Source organism: Hyla sarda, chromosome 10 (assembly GCF_029499605.1).
Source record: "Hyla sarda isolate aHylSar1 chromosome 10, aHylSar1.hap1, whole genome shotgun sequence".
Classification (NCBI taxonomy): domain Eukaryota; kingdom Metazoa; phylum Chordata; class Amphibia; order Anura; family Hylidae; genus Hyla; species Hyla sarda.
The window spans coordinates 44,408,426-44,425,448 of record NC_079198.1 but is presented as its reverse complement, the minus strand read 5'-3'; the positions used below and the strand labels follow the sequence as shown (position 1 = coordinate 44,425,448).

General features: G+C 41.5%; 1 protein-coding gene across 3 annotated transcripts in view; it reads right to left on the bottom strand.

The window, feature by feature from the left end:
• NHERF4 (NHERF family PDZ scaffold protein 4) overlaps positions 1-17,023 on the bottom strand; it is an 818,185-nt gene that overhangs the window by 638,405 nt on the left and 162,757 nt on the right. The window lies entirely within an intron of this gene.

The following is a 17,023-nucleotide window of genomic DNA, read 5'->3' as shown; positions in this document are numbered from 1 at the left end:
CCTGGCTCCGCTCATAAAACAAACTAAAATATACAGTAAACATCAATATATAGACCAAAACAAAATCATGTAGAGACATATATGATCTACATTAACATTGAATAATAGTAAAATAATACAAATGATGATATATTATAACAAAGGCGCTAATTCTACCCGGTCATTAAAGCCCAAACTGCCCGTGGCTTCCAATTTAAGGATCCAGTGGGCTTCACGACATAAAAGGTAAGTCTGACGATCGCCACCTCCTGGGAGATCTCTCACCCTTTCTACACCCGCAAAATTGAGGACACTCGGATCCTTTTGGTGGGCTTCTTCCATGTGGGCAACTAACCTAGGGACACCAACTCCGGTCCGTATCGAACGTAAATGTTCACGGAATCTCACATGGAGGGGTCGAATGGTTTTGCCCACATAGAAGAAGCCGCAGGGACAAAAAATACTGTAGACCACAAAGGAGGTACGACATGTGATTAAATCAGTTATTTCATGATTTTTAGTACACAAGAATTGTGAGCAAAGTGAGCAATTTCCACATCGGAAATTGCCCTTAGGCATAGAACCAGAAAGCCATTCACAACCCTTTAGGGCCGGTTTATGTCCAACAGATTTGACATGCTTCAATTTATCACCTAGTGTTCGATTTTTCCTATAAGTGATAAGAGGACAGTTTTTGGCCACATCCTTGAGATCAGTATCTGACTCAATGATGTACCAATTATTTCTAATGGCATTAGCGACAGTGCGATTCATATGGGAATTAGCCAATGAAAATATAAACCTTCTTGGTTTCAGGTCTACTCTACCCTTTGGTCTCAGTAGATCCGTCCGTCTAACTGTCATAGCTCTGTCAAAACCGTCTTCAATTACACTTTCAGGATAGTGTCGTTCAATAAGTCTTTTCTTTAAGTCAGCTGCCTGAGTAAAAAAAAAACGTGTCGTCACTATTTACTTTACGCAAACGGAGAAATTGGGAGTAAGGAATGCTGCGCTTAACATGTAAGGGGTGGGAACTATCGAAATGGAGCAAGGAATTGCGAGCAATCTCCTTGCGGTAGCCCTCAGTGGTAAGCGCACCATTCCTCACGACCAACTTAACGTCCAAGAAACTAAGGTCAAAACCCCCCAAAACAGATGTAAACAACATATTTTCCTCGTTAGTTATGTTCCAGGCGCAGGATCCAAATAGCTTCAGCACGAAGCAGCCGGTCCACGGTAGAAGGTAGGTGCTTAATAACTTCCAAGCCTCCAAACTTAACCCCTTCAATACCATTATTGTGGACCTCACGCATGTGCTGTATGAAGCGTGGAGCCCCCAGTCCAGTTTTTAAAGAGTGTAAATGTTCTCGAATTCTTATCCTTAACGGTCTGATGGTCTTTCCAATATAGTAACGCTGGCAATTGCACATAAGAAAATACACTACATGTGTGGTTCTACATGTAATAAGATCATGAATTGAGCAAAATTCATTACCTATCTTGATCTTATCAGAATTAATATTATATTTGCATTGAGGGCAGCTTCCGCACCTTAGACTTCACTTAGGACTTTATTTTGTCAGCCAATTTTCCTTGGGGGCTTTTTTCTTCCTGGAATCCTGCTCAATCATTTGACCTAGATTTTTACTCCTGCGAAACGTAATAATGTTTTTTTTTTGTCGCCAATTCGGCCAGGTCACTATCTGCTTCAAGTATATGCCAATTTTTCACAGTAGCTGATCGTAAAGTTGAATTTATTGCACTGTTCTTGAACACAAATAAACAATGTTGTTCATCGTTCTTTCTTTTTTTATTCTTATAGCTGTAGTTAAAGGAGAACTCTGGTATGGGAAAAAAAAAATTATCCCCTATCCTAAGCATAGGGGATAAGTGTTAGATCGCGGGGGGTCAGGAGCCGAGCGTTTTTGACCACAGCCGAAGCTACGGCCGACACGCCCCCCTCCATTCACTTCTATGGCAGGGCCAGAGATTGTGGAAGGCAGCACTCCGGCCATGCCATAGAAGTGTATGGAGGGGGCGTGTCGGCCGCAGCTTCGGCTGTGGTCGAAAACGCTTAGCTCCTGCATTGAGCAGGAGCAAGCCGGGTCCCCGTACAGGAGATCGCAGGGGGCCCCAGCTGTCGGACCCCCCGCGATCTAACACTTATCCCCTATGCTTAGGATAGGGGATAAGTTGTTTTTTTCCCACCCATACCGAAGTTCTCCTTTAAGTAGATCTTGACGCGGAATAACACAAACTTTATTATAAGCTTTTTGCACTATAGAGTTGGGATATCCTCTTTTCACAAGCCGGGAGGATAGATCTTTAGCTTGCTGATGAAATGTGGCAATGTCTGAATTGTTCCTTTTTAACCTCAGATATTGACTGTATGGAATTTAATTCTTTACTTGGGTAGGGTGTGAACTATCGTAGTGCAATATACTGTTCTTAGCAATACTCTTGCGAAACCCTTTTGTACAGAGCTGGTCCGTTTCTGCATATACTATTAAATCAAGGAACTCGATTTCGAGCCCTCCATAAGTGTAGGTGAAAAGCATTTTCATTTGATTCACCTTATTTATATGATCAATAAAATTATGAAACGTCTCCTTATCACCCTCCCACACGATGAGAACGTCTTGCACGTATCTCAGGAAGGCCTTAATATTGTGGATGTATGGAATAGACGGGCTATATGTGCATTCTCTCTCAAAAAAAGACAAAAATAAATTGGCATAAGAGCAGGACATGGGACTTCCCGTGGCACAGCCAGAGAGTTGCTTATACCATTTGGCATCAAAAGTAAAGGTATTATGATTTAGGATAAAATAGATGGAATCACACAAAAAATGTATAGACTCTATACTTTTGTTAGTATTGGATAAAATAGAACATACAGCTTGTACACCCGCATCATGTGGGATGCCGGTGTAGAGGCTCTCTACATCCACTGTAACTAGAGAAAAACCTTCTTTCCACTGAAAGGAACGTGTTAATTGAATGATGTCACCCGAATCTTTTACATAGGAGGGCATGACTTCCAATGGAGGTCTCAGAGACCAATCAACATATTTTGAAAGAATGGGAAAATATGTGTGTAGAATAAAGAGAAAAGAAAATAGTGGATCTAATAAGGATTTATTAATATATGTATATAAGTAAGTAAATGCAAATAAATCACCAATCACTCTGCAGGGCCCTTGCAGGAATGAATTGGTAATAATCAATATATAAATAAAAATGCAAATGAAAATGCAGATAAAAATGCAGGTAAAAATAATATAGCAGAAATGCACCAATGTCCACTACAGTGGTTAGCAACGTGTCTCTTTTGGTTAGTAGTCACTCTTGGTCACAGTTAAGTCCAAGGATATCCAATTAAAAGAGTCACAGTTCAGTAATCAACTCCTATGATACTGTAGCCAAATATAGCAATAGTGGCGATAATAGCAACAGTTGTAGCAATTATGGCAGTAGTTTGTAGAGTATCGGTGCACAGCACCACCCACCCTTTTTCTTGGCTGTTAGCGATCCCGGCAAGCAATGATGTTCACAGGTAGCGATTTCGGCAGACCGCGATGTCCTGTAGGTGATAAAAGCTGTTTGTATTGCCGGTCTGGATCGTAGCCTAGGTGAGTGGTTCTCCGGTAGGCTGTAAGTATCCTGGGCTGGCATGGGGAGGCGTCCGGCCTAGGGAGAACGTGTCCAGGAACTCTGGCGTCCGGGGCTGTGAATGGAGATCTGTGAGCAGCTGCGTGTCTGAATGATGCGCTAGCTGCGCGCGTGTTGCAGTGGTCCCAGTTCTGTGAGCATCCAGCAGTTGCTAGCCAAAATGTGTGGATATAGTCTCTTTAGAAGTGGTATAAGGTGCTTTTGCAAGTCAGATGCGTTTCAATGCCTGCGGGCCTTTTCTTCAATTACAGTAAGGTATGTAGGCCCAGTGGTAGGGTCTGTATTTATAAGGTCTACAATTAATGATGTCATGTTAAATGAGGGTGGCTACTAAAACATGGAGCCTGACTAGTTCAGGTTGGATGTAAAATCAGAGATGGATCCAATAGAGTAAGTGAAAGAAAAAATAAAAATAAAAATATCGCAGTGTACATGTAGTGTGGACACAGACATATAATAAATAAAAAAAATTATAATAATAATAAAAAAAATGTTTTTTTATTTTACTTTCTTGCATTATTTATATATATATATATATATATATATATATATTATTTATTTTTTTTATTTTTTTTATGAATTAATTATTATTTTTTTTATTTTTTTATTTTTTATTTTATTTATTTATTTATTTTTTATTTTTTTTATTATTATTATTATTTTTTATTTTTTATTTATTATATGTCTGTGTCCACACTACATTTACACTGCGATATTTTTATCCTCTCATAAATGTTGATTCACGCTATTTTCATCATATTTTTATGCTATATTTTTTGAGTTTATACTCATTTTTTACATCACTGTACTCTTATGAATATGTGGTATTGTATATCCATCTTGGATATATATCTAATTTATTATACAATACTGTATCTCTTAATATATATTCTTTTTTATAAATTAAATTCATCACTATATAATATTGCATCCTTCTATACATTTTGTACTCACATTCATTCTATATCTCTATTTACATCTTACCTATATAGGTATTTATATACACTCACAAATTCATACATTGTTCATTTTCACCCTCTTTTCTCTCTTTATTTCTCTTTTATTTTTTCTTTCACTTACTCTGTTGGATCCATCTCTGATTTTACATCCAACCTGAACTAGTCAGGCTCCATGTTTTAGTAGCCACCCTCATTTAACATGACATCATTAATTGTAGACCTTATAAATACAGACCCTACCACTGGGCCTACATACCTTACTGTCACTGAAGAAAAGGCCCGCAGGCCTTGAAACGCATCTGACTTGCAAAAGCACCTTATACCACTTCTAAAGAGACTATATCCACACATTTTGGCTAGCAACTGCTGGATGCTCACAGAACTGGGACCACTGCAACACGCGTGTAGCTAGCGCATCATTCAGACACGCAGCTGCTCACAGATCTCCATTCACAGCCCCGGACGCCAGAGTTCCTGGACACGTTCTCCCTAGGCCGGACGCCTCCCCGTGCCAGCCCAGGATACTTACAGCCCACCGGAGAACCACTCACCAAGGCTACGATCCAGACCGGCAATAGAAACAGCTTTTATCACCTACAGGACATCGCGGTCTGCCAAAATCGCTACCTGTGAATATCATTGCTTGCCGGGATCGCTAACAGCCGAGAAGAAGAGTGAGTGGTGCTGTGCACCGATACTCTACAAACTACGGCCATAATTGCTACAACTGTTGCTATCATCGCCACTATTGCTATATTTGGCTACAGTATCATAGGAGTTGATTACTGAACTGTGACTCTTTTAATTGGATATCCTTGGACTTAACTGTGACCAAGAGTGACTACTAACCAAAAGAGACACGTTGCTAACCACCGTAGTGGACATTGGTGCATTTCTGCTATATTATTTTTATCTGCATTTTTATCTGCATTTTCATTTGCATTTTTATTTATATATTGATTATTACCAATTCATTCCTGCAAGGGCCCTGCAGAGTGATTGGTGATTTATTTGCATTTACTTACTTATATACATATATTAATAAATCCTTATTAGATCCACTATTTTCTTTTCTCTTTATTCTACACATCCCTAGTGTTCTTGAGGACTGGTATATACATATATTTTCCCATTTTTTGACTAGGCCTGATTGGGTGAAGGCATCACCTTTAACCTCGAACACTCTCCTTATCTTTATCTTTAAGTGAGCTACACATCCTATTATCCATATTTTAAAAGAAATTCGGTAACAGACCAACTACCCGCCCCAATCGGTCGATCGGGAGGGAGAACGATCCCTTTATGAATTTTTGGGAGCAAGTACCATTTTGCTTTAATAGGATTCACAGGCAAAACGCGCTCTGCCGTTTTTGCATTAATAAAATTTTTACCTACTTGCATTCTGAAAAATGATCGAAGCTGATCAAGAATTTTGCTTGTGGTGTCGTTTTTCAAAACTGTATGAACAGTGACATCACCCAATTGGCGTAAGGCCTCGTAATTATATTGAGCTTTTGTCTTTCTTTTTTTATTCTTATAGCTGTAGTTAAGTAGATCTTGACGCGGAATAACACAAACTTTATTATAAGCTTTTTGCACTATAGAATTGGGATATCCTCTTTTCACAAGCCAGGAGCATAGATCTTTAGCCTGCTGATGAAATGTGGCAATGTCTGAATTGTTCCTTTTTAACCTCAGATATTGACTATATGGAATTGAATTCTTTACTTGGGTAGGGTGTAAACTATCGTAGTGCAATATACTGTTCTTAGCAATACTCTTGCGAAACCCTTTTGTACAGAGCTGGTCCGTTTCTGCATATACTATTTAATTAAGGAACTCGATTTCGAGCCCTTCATAAGTGTAGGTGAAAAGCATGTTCATTTGATTCACCTTATTTAAATGATCAATAAAATTATGAAACGTCTCCTTGTCACCCTCCCACACGATGAGAACGTTGTGCGCGTATCTCAGGAAGGCCTTAATATTGTGGATGTATGGATTAGGCGGGCTTTATATGTATTCTCTCTCAAAAAAAGACAAAAATAAATTGGCATAAGAGCAGGACATGGGACTTCCCATGGCACAGCCAGAGAGTTGCTTATATCATTTGGCATCAAAAGTAAAGGTATTATGATTGTAACAGTGAGCGCTCCGGTCCCCTCTTCTGGACAGGAGCGCTCGCTGTCCCTGCCCCAGTCTCCGGTGTTCCTGCGCGTCCCGGTCAGACACGCTGACCGGGAGCGCAGGGTCTCCTCCGTCAGGGATGCGGTTAGCGTGGCGGCCGTTCCCCGCACACGCGCCGCACCCCGTATCTCCTTACCCCTGGCTCCGTCTTCCTGCGCTGCCTCTGTCCCCGGCGCGTGCGGCCTTGCTCCTTAGGGCGCGCGCGCGCCGACTTCATGAAATTTAAAGGGCCAGCGCACCATTGATTGGTACCTGGCCCTCACTGTTTTATAAAGGTTCCCAGCCCCTTCCTGCCCTTGCCGGATCTTTAGTGCCTTGTGCCTAGTGAAAGCATTGCAATTGTTCAGTGTTTGCCCTTTCCCGTTGCCGACCCGTTGCCCTTGACTACCGCCTTGTGAACCTTTGCTGCCTGCCCTAACCTGTTGCCTGACGATCGCCTGTGAACCTGTGCTGCCTGCCCTAACCTTTGCTACTTCCGACTACGCTTTTGCCTGCTCCTGCTGTACTGCGTCCATCTCAGCAACCAGAGGGGTTTGAGTCACTACCGGGTGGAACGACCGGAGGCTACCTGCCGCAGCAAGACCATCCCGCTTTTCGGCGGGCCCTGGTGAAGACCAGTAGCCCCTTAGACTCCGTTCCCCTGGTACGGCCCACGTCATCACCCCTCTGGTCCAGTGGATCCACAACCTGTCTCTTGACCGGTACGTTACAATGATATAGGATAAAAGAGAAGAGATGGAATCACACAAAAAATGTATAAACTCTATACTTTTGTTAGTATTGAATAAAATAGAACATACAGCCTGTACAGGCTCTCTACATCCACTGTAACTAGAGAAAACCCTTATTTCCACTGAAAGGAACGTGTTAATTGAATGATGTCACCCAAATATTTTACAGAGGAGGGCATGGCTTCCAATAGAGGTCTCAGAGACCAATCAACATATTTTGAAAGAAATTCGGTAACAGACCCCCTACCGGCCACAATCGATCGACCTGGAGGGGGAACGATCCCCTTATGAATTTTTGGGAGCAAGTACCATTTTGCTTTAATAAGATTTACGGGCAAAAGGCACTCTGTCGTTTTTGCATTAATAAAATTTTTACCTACTTGCTCTCTTAAAAATGATCGAAGCTGATCAAGAATTTTGCTTGTGGGGTCGTTTTTCAAAACTGTATAAACAGTGACATCACTCAATTGGCGTAAGGCCTCGTTATTATATTGAGCTTTTGTCCACAACACTACACCTCCGTCTTTATCAGCTCTAGAAACTTTCAGGTCGGGGCATTTAGCTAACCAATTAAGAGCTTTTTGTTCACTATTGTTAAGATTATTACGTGTGGTTGGATAAATCAAAGCTTTAACATCCCTGATCACAGATTGCTGAAACATCTCAAAAGGACTACCCGCTGTCATAGGAGGATTAAAGCTGGAGAGTTTACCAGCACTAAAAGGAGTGACAGTGTCATCATAAGGGACTATTTCAGTGACATTAGCAGCCAACGTGGCTAGATCTCTAATAGCCCTTTCTTCATCAGCAAATAGCCCTTTGACGGGACAGAAACCTAAGGGACCTATGGTACAGGGGGATGAACTCCCATGGTTGGATTCTGAATGAACAGGATGATTAGAATTTTTTTTTTATTAATCTTCCTTATGCCTTTAAATAAGTCAATTTCAAAAGAGGGATAGTCAAACTGTTCCACAAGCCCAAAATTCAGCCCCTTAGATAACAATTGGACAACTTTGTGTGTGTGTGTGGGGAGGGAGATATCAGTGACGTTATAGACCAGCTCATCCTTGGGTTCTAGTCTCTCCATGAGAATCCCTTGCGTTTTACCGTGTAGTCCTCTTGATATGTTTCAGAAATCTGTGATTAGGGATGTTAAAGCTTTGATTTATCCAACCACACGTAATAATCTTAACAGTAGTGAACAAAAAGCTCTTAATTGGTTAGCTAAACGCCCCGACCAGAAAGTTTCTAGAGCTGATGAAGGTGGAGGTGTAGTGTTTGGGACAAAAGCTCAATATGATAACGAGGCCTTACGCAAATTGAGTGATGTCACTGGTCACTGTTTATACAGTTTTGAAAAACGACCCCACAAGCAAAATTCTTGATTAGCTTCGATCATTTTTAAGAGAGCAAGTAGGTAAAAATTTTATTAATGCAAAAAAGGCGGAGGGGCTTTTGCCCGTGAATCCTATTAAAGCAAAATGGTACTTGCTCCCAAAAATTCATAAGGGGATCGTTCCCCCTCCTGGTCGATCGATTGTGGCAGGTAGCGGGTCTGTTACCGAATTTCTTTAAAAATATGTTGATTGGTCTCTGAGACATCTATTGGAGGCCATGCCCTCCTATGTAAAAGATTATGGTGACATCATTCAATTTACACGTTCCTTTCAGTGGAAAGAATGTTTTTCTCTAGTTACGGTGGACGTAGAGAGCCTGTACACCGGCATCCCACATGATGCGGGTGTACAGGCTGTATGTTCTATTTTATCCAATACTAACAAAAGTATGGAGTTTATAAATTTTTTGTGTGATTCCATCTATTTTATTCTAAATCATAATACCTTTACTTTTGATGCCAAATGGTATAAGCAACTCTCTGGCTGTGCCATGGGAAGTCCCATGTCCTGCTCTTATGCCAATTTATTTATTTTTGTCTTTTTTTGAGAGAGAATACATACATAGCCCGTCTAATCCATACATCCGCAATATTAAGGCCTTCTTGAGATACGTGGACGACGTTCTCATCGTGTGGAAATAGGAAACAAAAAGAAAAACCACAAGGCGCCTAGTGCGTTATCCCAAGATATCATAATTGAAAAGGATGATTTGTATTGTGCTCACATTGAGTGCAATGGATGTGCGCATATCACCCCGGTGCAAGGGGTACAAACGAGTAGAAGTATCCAAGGAGTGCTGTGAGGCCGTAAGGAGATGGAAGCCAATGCTGGGCTGTCCAGAGTGCATAGAAGATAAGTAGAAAAATCCCTCTTTAGGCGCTGCTTCTCCCAAAAGGATGTACTCGAGTCAGATAGTCAATTAAAAGGTGTACTTTATTTTGACCAATGACGCGTTTCTGGTATTCACCCTTCCTTAGATTGGTATAACATGTACAAACAGCAAACAGGTATATATATACACATAAAAAAGCGCCAAAAAATATTTGGCTGATGAGGTCATAAGGGGAGGGGAAAGGAAAATCACGTGATGGAGATGGGCTAAACTAGAGCAGAAATATAGTAAAAAAAAAATTTTAATAATAAAGTATATTGGATGAGAAGATGATATAGACTTTTAAGTTGCAGAAAATAATCTTTTTCAATGAGACGGTTTGATGCATTATAACGGAATGGAGACTTGTATCGCAGAGTGTGGATTGGTCATTTAACGGTGCACAATGTGAAGATGAGGCTTGCACCGCAAACGGGAATCGCGTCAGACAACCTCTATCTGAGTAATGGAGCAGATTGGAAGATGAATGAAGGTCGGAGGAGACGTCATCTGTGCAGTGAGTATGTGGTATTTGTGGCACTCGGCTTTCCCAGATGCAGAGAACACTCATCTCAAAGTAAAAAGAAAAAGGGTTAGGAAATTGAAATATTTGGTTTGAAATACAGTATAAACCTGCTACATTAGATTTAGAAAGGCTTGAAAGAGTGGCTCAATAAACAGGTGGAATTAAATTAGTGGAACAAAAAGAATATAGATAAATAAAGAAAAAATTAGAAAATATAAATCGTGTGCGAATATGTATATGCGCACGGGAATGGACATAAAGAAGGGTATTAATCGTAGTGTTAATCATAATGTCAGCTATTGGGGAAAAATAAAAACTATAAAGATGTATATACTTACAATACCGGGGACGCTGGTACTGTGTACAAGAATAATTAAATAAATATGTTAGTAGTGCTATGGAACATTGTATAAATGGGTTTAGAGCAAGATGGAAAACGCTATTATTATTAGAATGCAATGGAAAGAAAATATGAGAAAATATATTTTCCTTCCATTGCATTCTAATAATTTATGCAATGTTCCATTGCACTACTAACATATTTATTTCATAATTTTTGTACACTGTACCAGCGTCCCCGGTATTGTAAGTACATACATCTTTATAGTTTTTATTTTTCCCCAATAGCTGACATTATGATTAACACTACGATTAATACCATTCTTTATGTTCATTCCCGTGCGCATATACATATTCGCACACGATTTATATATATTTTTTTCTTTATTTATCTATATACTTTTTGTTCTGCTAATTTTGCTCCGCCTGTTCACTAAGCCACTCTTTCAAGCCTTTCTAAATCTAATGTAGCAGGTTTATACTGTATTTCAAACCATATATTTCAATTTCCTAACCCCTTTTCTCTTTACTTTGAGATGAGTGTTCTCTGCATCTGGGAAAGCCGAATGACACAAATACTGCATACTCACTGCACAGATGACATCTCCTCCGACCTTCATTCATCTTCCAATCCGCTCTGTTACTCAGATAGAGGTTGTCCGACGCGATTCAGTTTGCGGTGCAAGCCTCATCTTCACATTGTGCACCGTCAAATGCGGAGATGGGCTTCAATGGAGGTGCCGGCTTTAGAATGGCGCAGGTCACAGGAAGGCACAAGGCAGGTAAAAGCAAGAGTGGTTTATTCTCCCAACATGCAACGCGTTTCACTGCTACAGCAGCTTCATCAGGCATAACAAGAGACATATGAGAGGTGAATTTATCCAGGTAGTGAGAAGACACATCAGAGGGAAAGGGAGGGGAAAATGGAATGGGGGAGGAAAAATAGTAAGACAGTCTTTTCACCATCGGGTAAAATACACCGTACAAAAAAAAAAAATATATATATATATATATATATATATATATATATATATATATATATATAAAATAAATATTATCAACATGTAAAAACTTATATTAAAATATATAATGAAGATGAATACAAAAAATATATAAATATGGTGAATGGGAAGATAGAGGACGGTCGGCTATTTTAGCGAGTGTTCTCTATGGTCTCATTCAGACCATGCGGTATTAAAGTGGAAAGAGTAAAAATCCAGAATGATTTCCGATAAATTAAATACTGGAAACGATTAGGTGTAGTGGAAGGAACGGATTCTAAAATAATTAAACGTAAAGATGATATATCACTTTTATGAACTAAAGTGAAGTGACGTGACACACTATGAAGTGTGAATTTGTACTTAATATTGGATCGGTGTTTGGACATACGGCAGTGCACCGTTTGGATCGTGCGTCCAATGTATTGGAAATTACAACTACAAGATAACAAATATATTGCAAATTGGGTATTACAATTTAAACATTGTTTGATGCTAAAAGATTTTTTTGTATAAATAGAACAGAATTTGTCAACAAATGGGTCCATCATGCTACAACATAAACAACGAGTTTTTTTTGCACGGTGAACAACCAAAAATAGAAGGCAAAGAAGAAGTACTAATCGGTAAAATATTTTTCAATCTGTTTGGGGCAAGTACATTTTGGAGATTTTTAGACCTTTTGCATGTGATGCCCGGTTTGGAGGGGACTATATCCTTGAGGATCGGATGATTCCTAATAATATGCCAATTGCATTTCAAAATACTGTGTATTAGAGGAGCTGCTCTGTTGTAGTTGGTAATAAAATTATATTTGACTAAATTATTTTCTTTTTTATCTGTTTATTAGTGGTGATGAGATTTATCTGTGTTTTATTTTTCACTCCATGGTAAGCTTGCGTTAATAATGAATCAATGATAACCCTTCGATAAAAAACGTTTTAATATTTGTGCCTGTGATGAAAAATCATAATTGGTAGTGCAATTTTTACGAATTCTAAGATACTGTCCCTAAGGGACTCCTTTCAAACAACTGGGGTAGTGAGCACTAGTGTAATCTAAAAAAACTATTAACATCAACGGATTTGAAGTGGGTTCTGGTATGTATTTGTCCTGTGTGATTAATAATTTCTAAATCTAGAAAATTTGTATTTGTGAAAGAAAAAGTTATACTGAATTGTAAGCCCCATGTGTTGGAATTTAAATAATTGAAAAAATTGTGTGCTTGTCTTTCTGTACCTGTCCATAAAAAGAACAAATCATCAATATAATGCCGGAAAAATAATATAAATGGTGAAAACATCAGAGACTGTGCTATGTGGACGGCTTCAAATGCCCCCATGAATAAATTAGCATAACTGGGTGCGAAGCGCGTCCCCATAGCACAGCCTCTGATCTGTTGATATATGACATCATTAAAAGAAAAAATGTTGTGTTTGAGAATAAATTAAATGGATTGTAATAAAAAAGATGCTTGATCGAAATGTAAGGAACTATCACTAAATAAGGTGTCTTTTATGACCTGTAAACCTAAATCCGTGTTGATTTTAGAATATAAAGAACAAACATCAAGAGTCAAAAACGAGAATGATGATGGTAAATGTCACGATTCGGCTTCCAGGTAGTGGATCCTCTGTGTCAGCGAGGGATTGGCGTGGACCGTGCTAGTGGACCGGTTCTAAGAGGCTACTGGTTTTCACCAGAGCCCGCCGCAAAGCGGGATGGTCTTGCTGCGGCAGTAGCAACCAGGTCGTATCCACTAGCAACGGCTCTACCTCGCTGACTGCTGAGAAGGCGTGGGACAGAAGGACTAGGCAGAGGCAAGGTCAGACGTAGCAGAAGGTCGGGGGCAGGCGGCAAGGTTCGTAGTCAGGATGGGTAGCAGAAGTTCAGGTACACAGGCTTTGGACAACACTAAACGCTTTCACTGGCACAAGGCAACAAGATCCGGCAAGGGAGTGCAAGGGAGGAGACTAGATATAGCCAGGGAACAGGTGGGAACCAATTAAGCTAATTGGGCCAGGCACCAATCATTGGTGCACTGGCCCTTTAAGTCTCAGAGAGCTGGCGCGCGCGCGCCCTAGAGAGCGGAGCCGCGCGCGCCAGCACATGACAGCAGGGAACCGGGACGGGTAAGTGACCTGGGATGCGATTCGCGAGCGGGCGCGTCCCGCTGTGCGAATCGCATCCCCAACGGCCAAGACAGTGCAGCACTCCCGGTCAGCGGGACTGACCGGGGCGCTGCAGGGAGAAAGACGCCGTGAGCGCTCCGGGGAGGAGCGGGGACCCGGAGCGCTAGGCGTAACAGTACCCCCCCCCTTAGGTCTCCCCTTCTCTTTGTCCGGTAACTGCCTCCCCTGGGATGAGGACACCTGGAAAGAATGGAGGGTTTCCTCAACGGCAGGCAGTACAGCAGGAGTGGGAATGGGGAGGGAGGGCAGAGGGCGAGGCCTGGCACGGAGCAGTGTGACACCAGGACGGGGACCATGGGGAGGCACAGAGGCTTGCCTGACGGGACTGGGAGGGGGGGAGAGGCACTTCCTGTGGCAGGCAGAGTCCCAATCAAATTTGTCCGGCAGGGACAAGCGGAGGCTAGGAGCGGCCACTCGCTGCGGAGGAGGTGCAGGAGCTGGCGGAGGAGATGGTTGCTGCTGTAGCAGAGGCAGAAGTTGCTGTAACATGGCGGTCAACTGCGACAGCTGCTGTCCTTGTTGGGCAATCTGCTGCGATTGCTGAGCGACCACCGTGGGAAGATCAGCGAGACTTGGCAGCGGCACCTCAGCGGGATCCATGGCCGGATCTACTGTCACGATTCGGCTTCCAGGTAGTGGATCCTCTGTGTCAGCGAGGGATTGGCGTGGACCGTGCTAGTGGACCGGTTCTAAGAGGCTACTGGTTTTCACCAGAGCCCGCCGCAAAGCGGGATGGTCTTGCTGCGGCAGTAGCAACCAGGTCGTATCCACTAGCAACGGCTCTACCTCGCTGACTGCTGAGAAGGCGTGGGACAGAAGGACTAGGCAGAGGCAAGGTCAGACGTAGCAGAAGGTCGGGGGCAGGCGGCAAGGTTCGTAGTCAGGATGGGTAGCAGAAGTTCAGGTACACAGGCTTTGGACAACACTAAACGCTTTCACTGGCACAAGGCAACAAGATCCGGCAAGGGAGTGCAAGGGAGGAGACTAGATATAGCCAGGGAACAGGTGGGAACCAATTAAGCTAATTGGGCCAGGCACCAATCATTGGTGCACTGGCCCTTTAAGTCTCAGAGAGCTGGCGCGCGCGCGCCCTAGAGAGCGGAGCCGCGCGCGCCAGCACATGACAGCAGGGAACCGGGACGGGTAAGTGACCTGGGATGCGATTCGCGAGCGGGCGCGTCCCGCTGTGCGAATCGCATCCCCAACGGCCAAGACAGTGCAGCGCTCCCGGTCAGCGGGACTGACCGGGGCGCTGCAGGGAGAAAGACGCCGTGAGCGCTCCGGGGAGGAGCGGGGACCCGGAGCGCTAGGCGTAACAGTAAATTAATCTGTTGTAATTCTGAAATTAATTGAGAAGAATCTCTGAGGTACGATGTAAATTTAAAACATAAGATTGCAAAAATAAATCAACAAAATGAGATAAGTTAGAAGTAAGGGAGGAAATACCTGAAATAATAGGTCGGCCCGGGGGATTAACATAATTTTTATGTAATTTAGGTAAATAATAAAAATTAGGCAAAGAAAAATGTTTTACAGTAAGGAAAGATAATTCTTATTTATTAAAAATATTTTTACCAGATGCTATATTAATATTATTAGTATAAATCTCATGAACATTTTTTGAAGGGTCTGAAGGAAGAACTACATAATAATTTGTGTCAGACAAAATTCTGCGAGAAATTCAAGGATATAATTGAAGAAAGAGGTAGTCCAGCAGTACCTTTAAAATGTTGAATCTTTATTCTTTTCTTTAAAATCAAGAGCACACTCCAAACACCATCACCATGCCGGCAGGCAACTCACATGGACGCGTTTCAAATGCATGCGCGTTCTTGATCACCATAACACCTGTGTGCATCCTACCTCCTAAATACCCAATCCAGGAGGGAGGAGCACATACTTAGTAGACAAGATGTGTAACAAACATTGTTATTTAAAATAAAACACAAACAGGTATACTTTAAAACTTGACTTGTTGCATTTTCCTGACTGAATATCTCCCTTGTCACGTCCAATATCTCCCGCATAAACTGCCAAACTTGTTAGTAGATATTAGAGATTGCGGAGGTGACAATCCAAAGGTCAACAATGTATCAATTCTTGTTCAACAGGAAATAGGAAATATATTGGAGTGTAAACATGTGACAATGTTAGTTCAGTTCCATCAAAAACGTTTGATGAATCGCAATTCAAATAACGCACTGTGTGAACTGGTATGCATATGTGTATTGCTCAAACCCTGCTGCCCATGCAAACCAAAGGGACCTGGCATTGGTAGAATTAGTTACTAGTTGCAACAAGGTGTGAGCAAATATTTAAATGTTAGTAATGCAACATAAATTCCTTTCTTTTTTTCAAGCCATGGGGAGCTTTCGTCCGCAGTGTGTACTGCCAGAAGGCTTCCCGGCTGAGCAATTTTCTTTGTATGTCACCTCCTCTTGCAGCTTTATTAACTCTTTCGATTACATATACCCTGAAGCTTGCTACACTGCCATTGTGAACCTGAGAGAAATGTAGGGATGTACCCGATTTAGGCTGGGTTCACACTATGTTTTTCAACTACGGTTCCCGCATACGTTTTCTATCAAAAACCGTATGGGAAAAAAAACTGATGGAACAGTATGGGAAAAAGTAAACAATATGCGTTTTTAAACAGTTTACTGTTTTTAAAAGTGCATAATGTTCCGTCCGTTTTTATAGAAAAAAAAAACATACGTTTTAGAAAATGTTGTCCATTTTTAATGGGAGGGGTCTTGGGTGGGGACTTTAGGATTCAAATGCGCATGTGCAAAGTAAAAACGTATATGTTTTTCCCGCATGGAACCGTATACATGTGCGTTTCCAATTGACATCCATATTTAAAAAAACATATGCGGTTGCAGTACGGTTTTTAAACCGGAGACAAAATCGTAGTCAACCACGGTTTTGAGAGTTCTTTCAGACTTTTGCTACATCACAAGATTTGCAACGGTTGGCTCCACATTTATAGAAGCCCCTATTACGTAGCCACGTGTTCGTGTGCTGCATTTCAGAGGTGACCAAGCTGGGAGACAGTTTGTCTTTTAATGTACAGGCCTTTTTTGGCACAATAGCTACTCCGTGTGTCAGGATACTTGCAAGAATTTCATCCTCCTTCAGAAGATGGAGATGTTTATTTACAATTGCT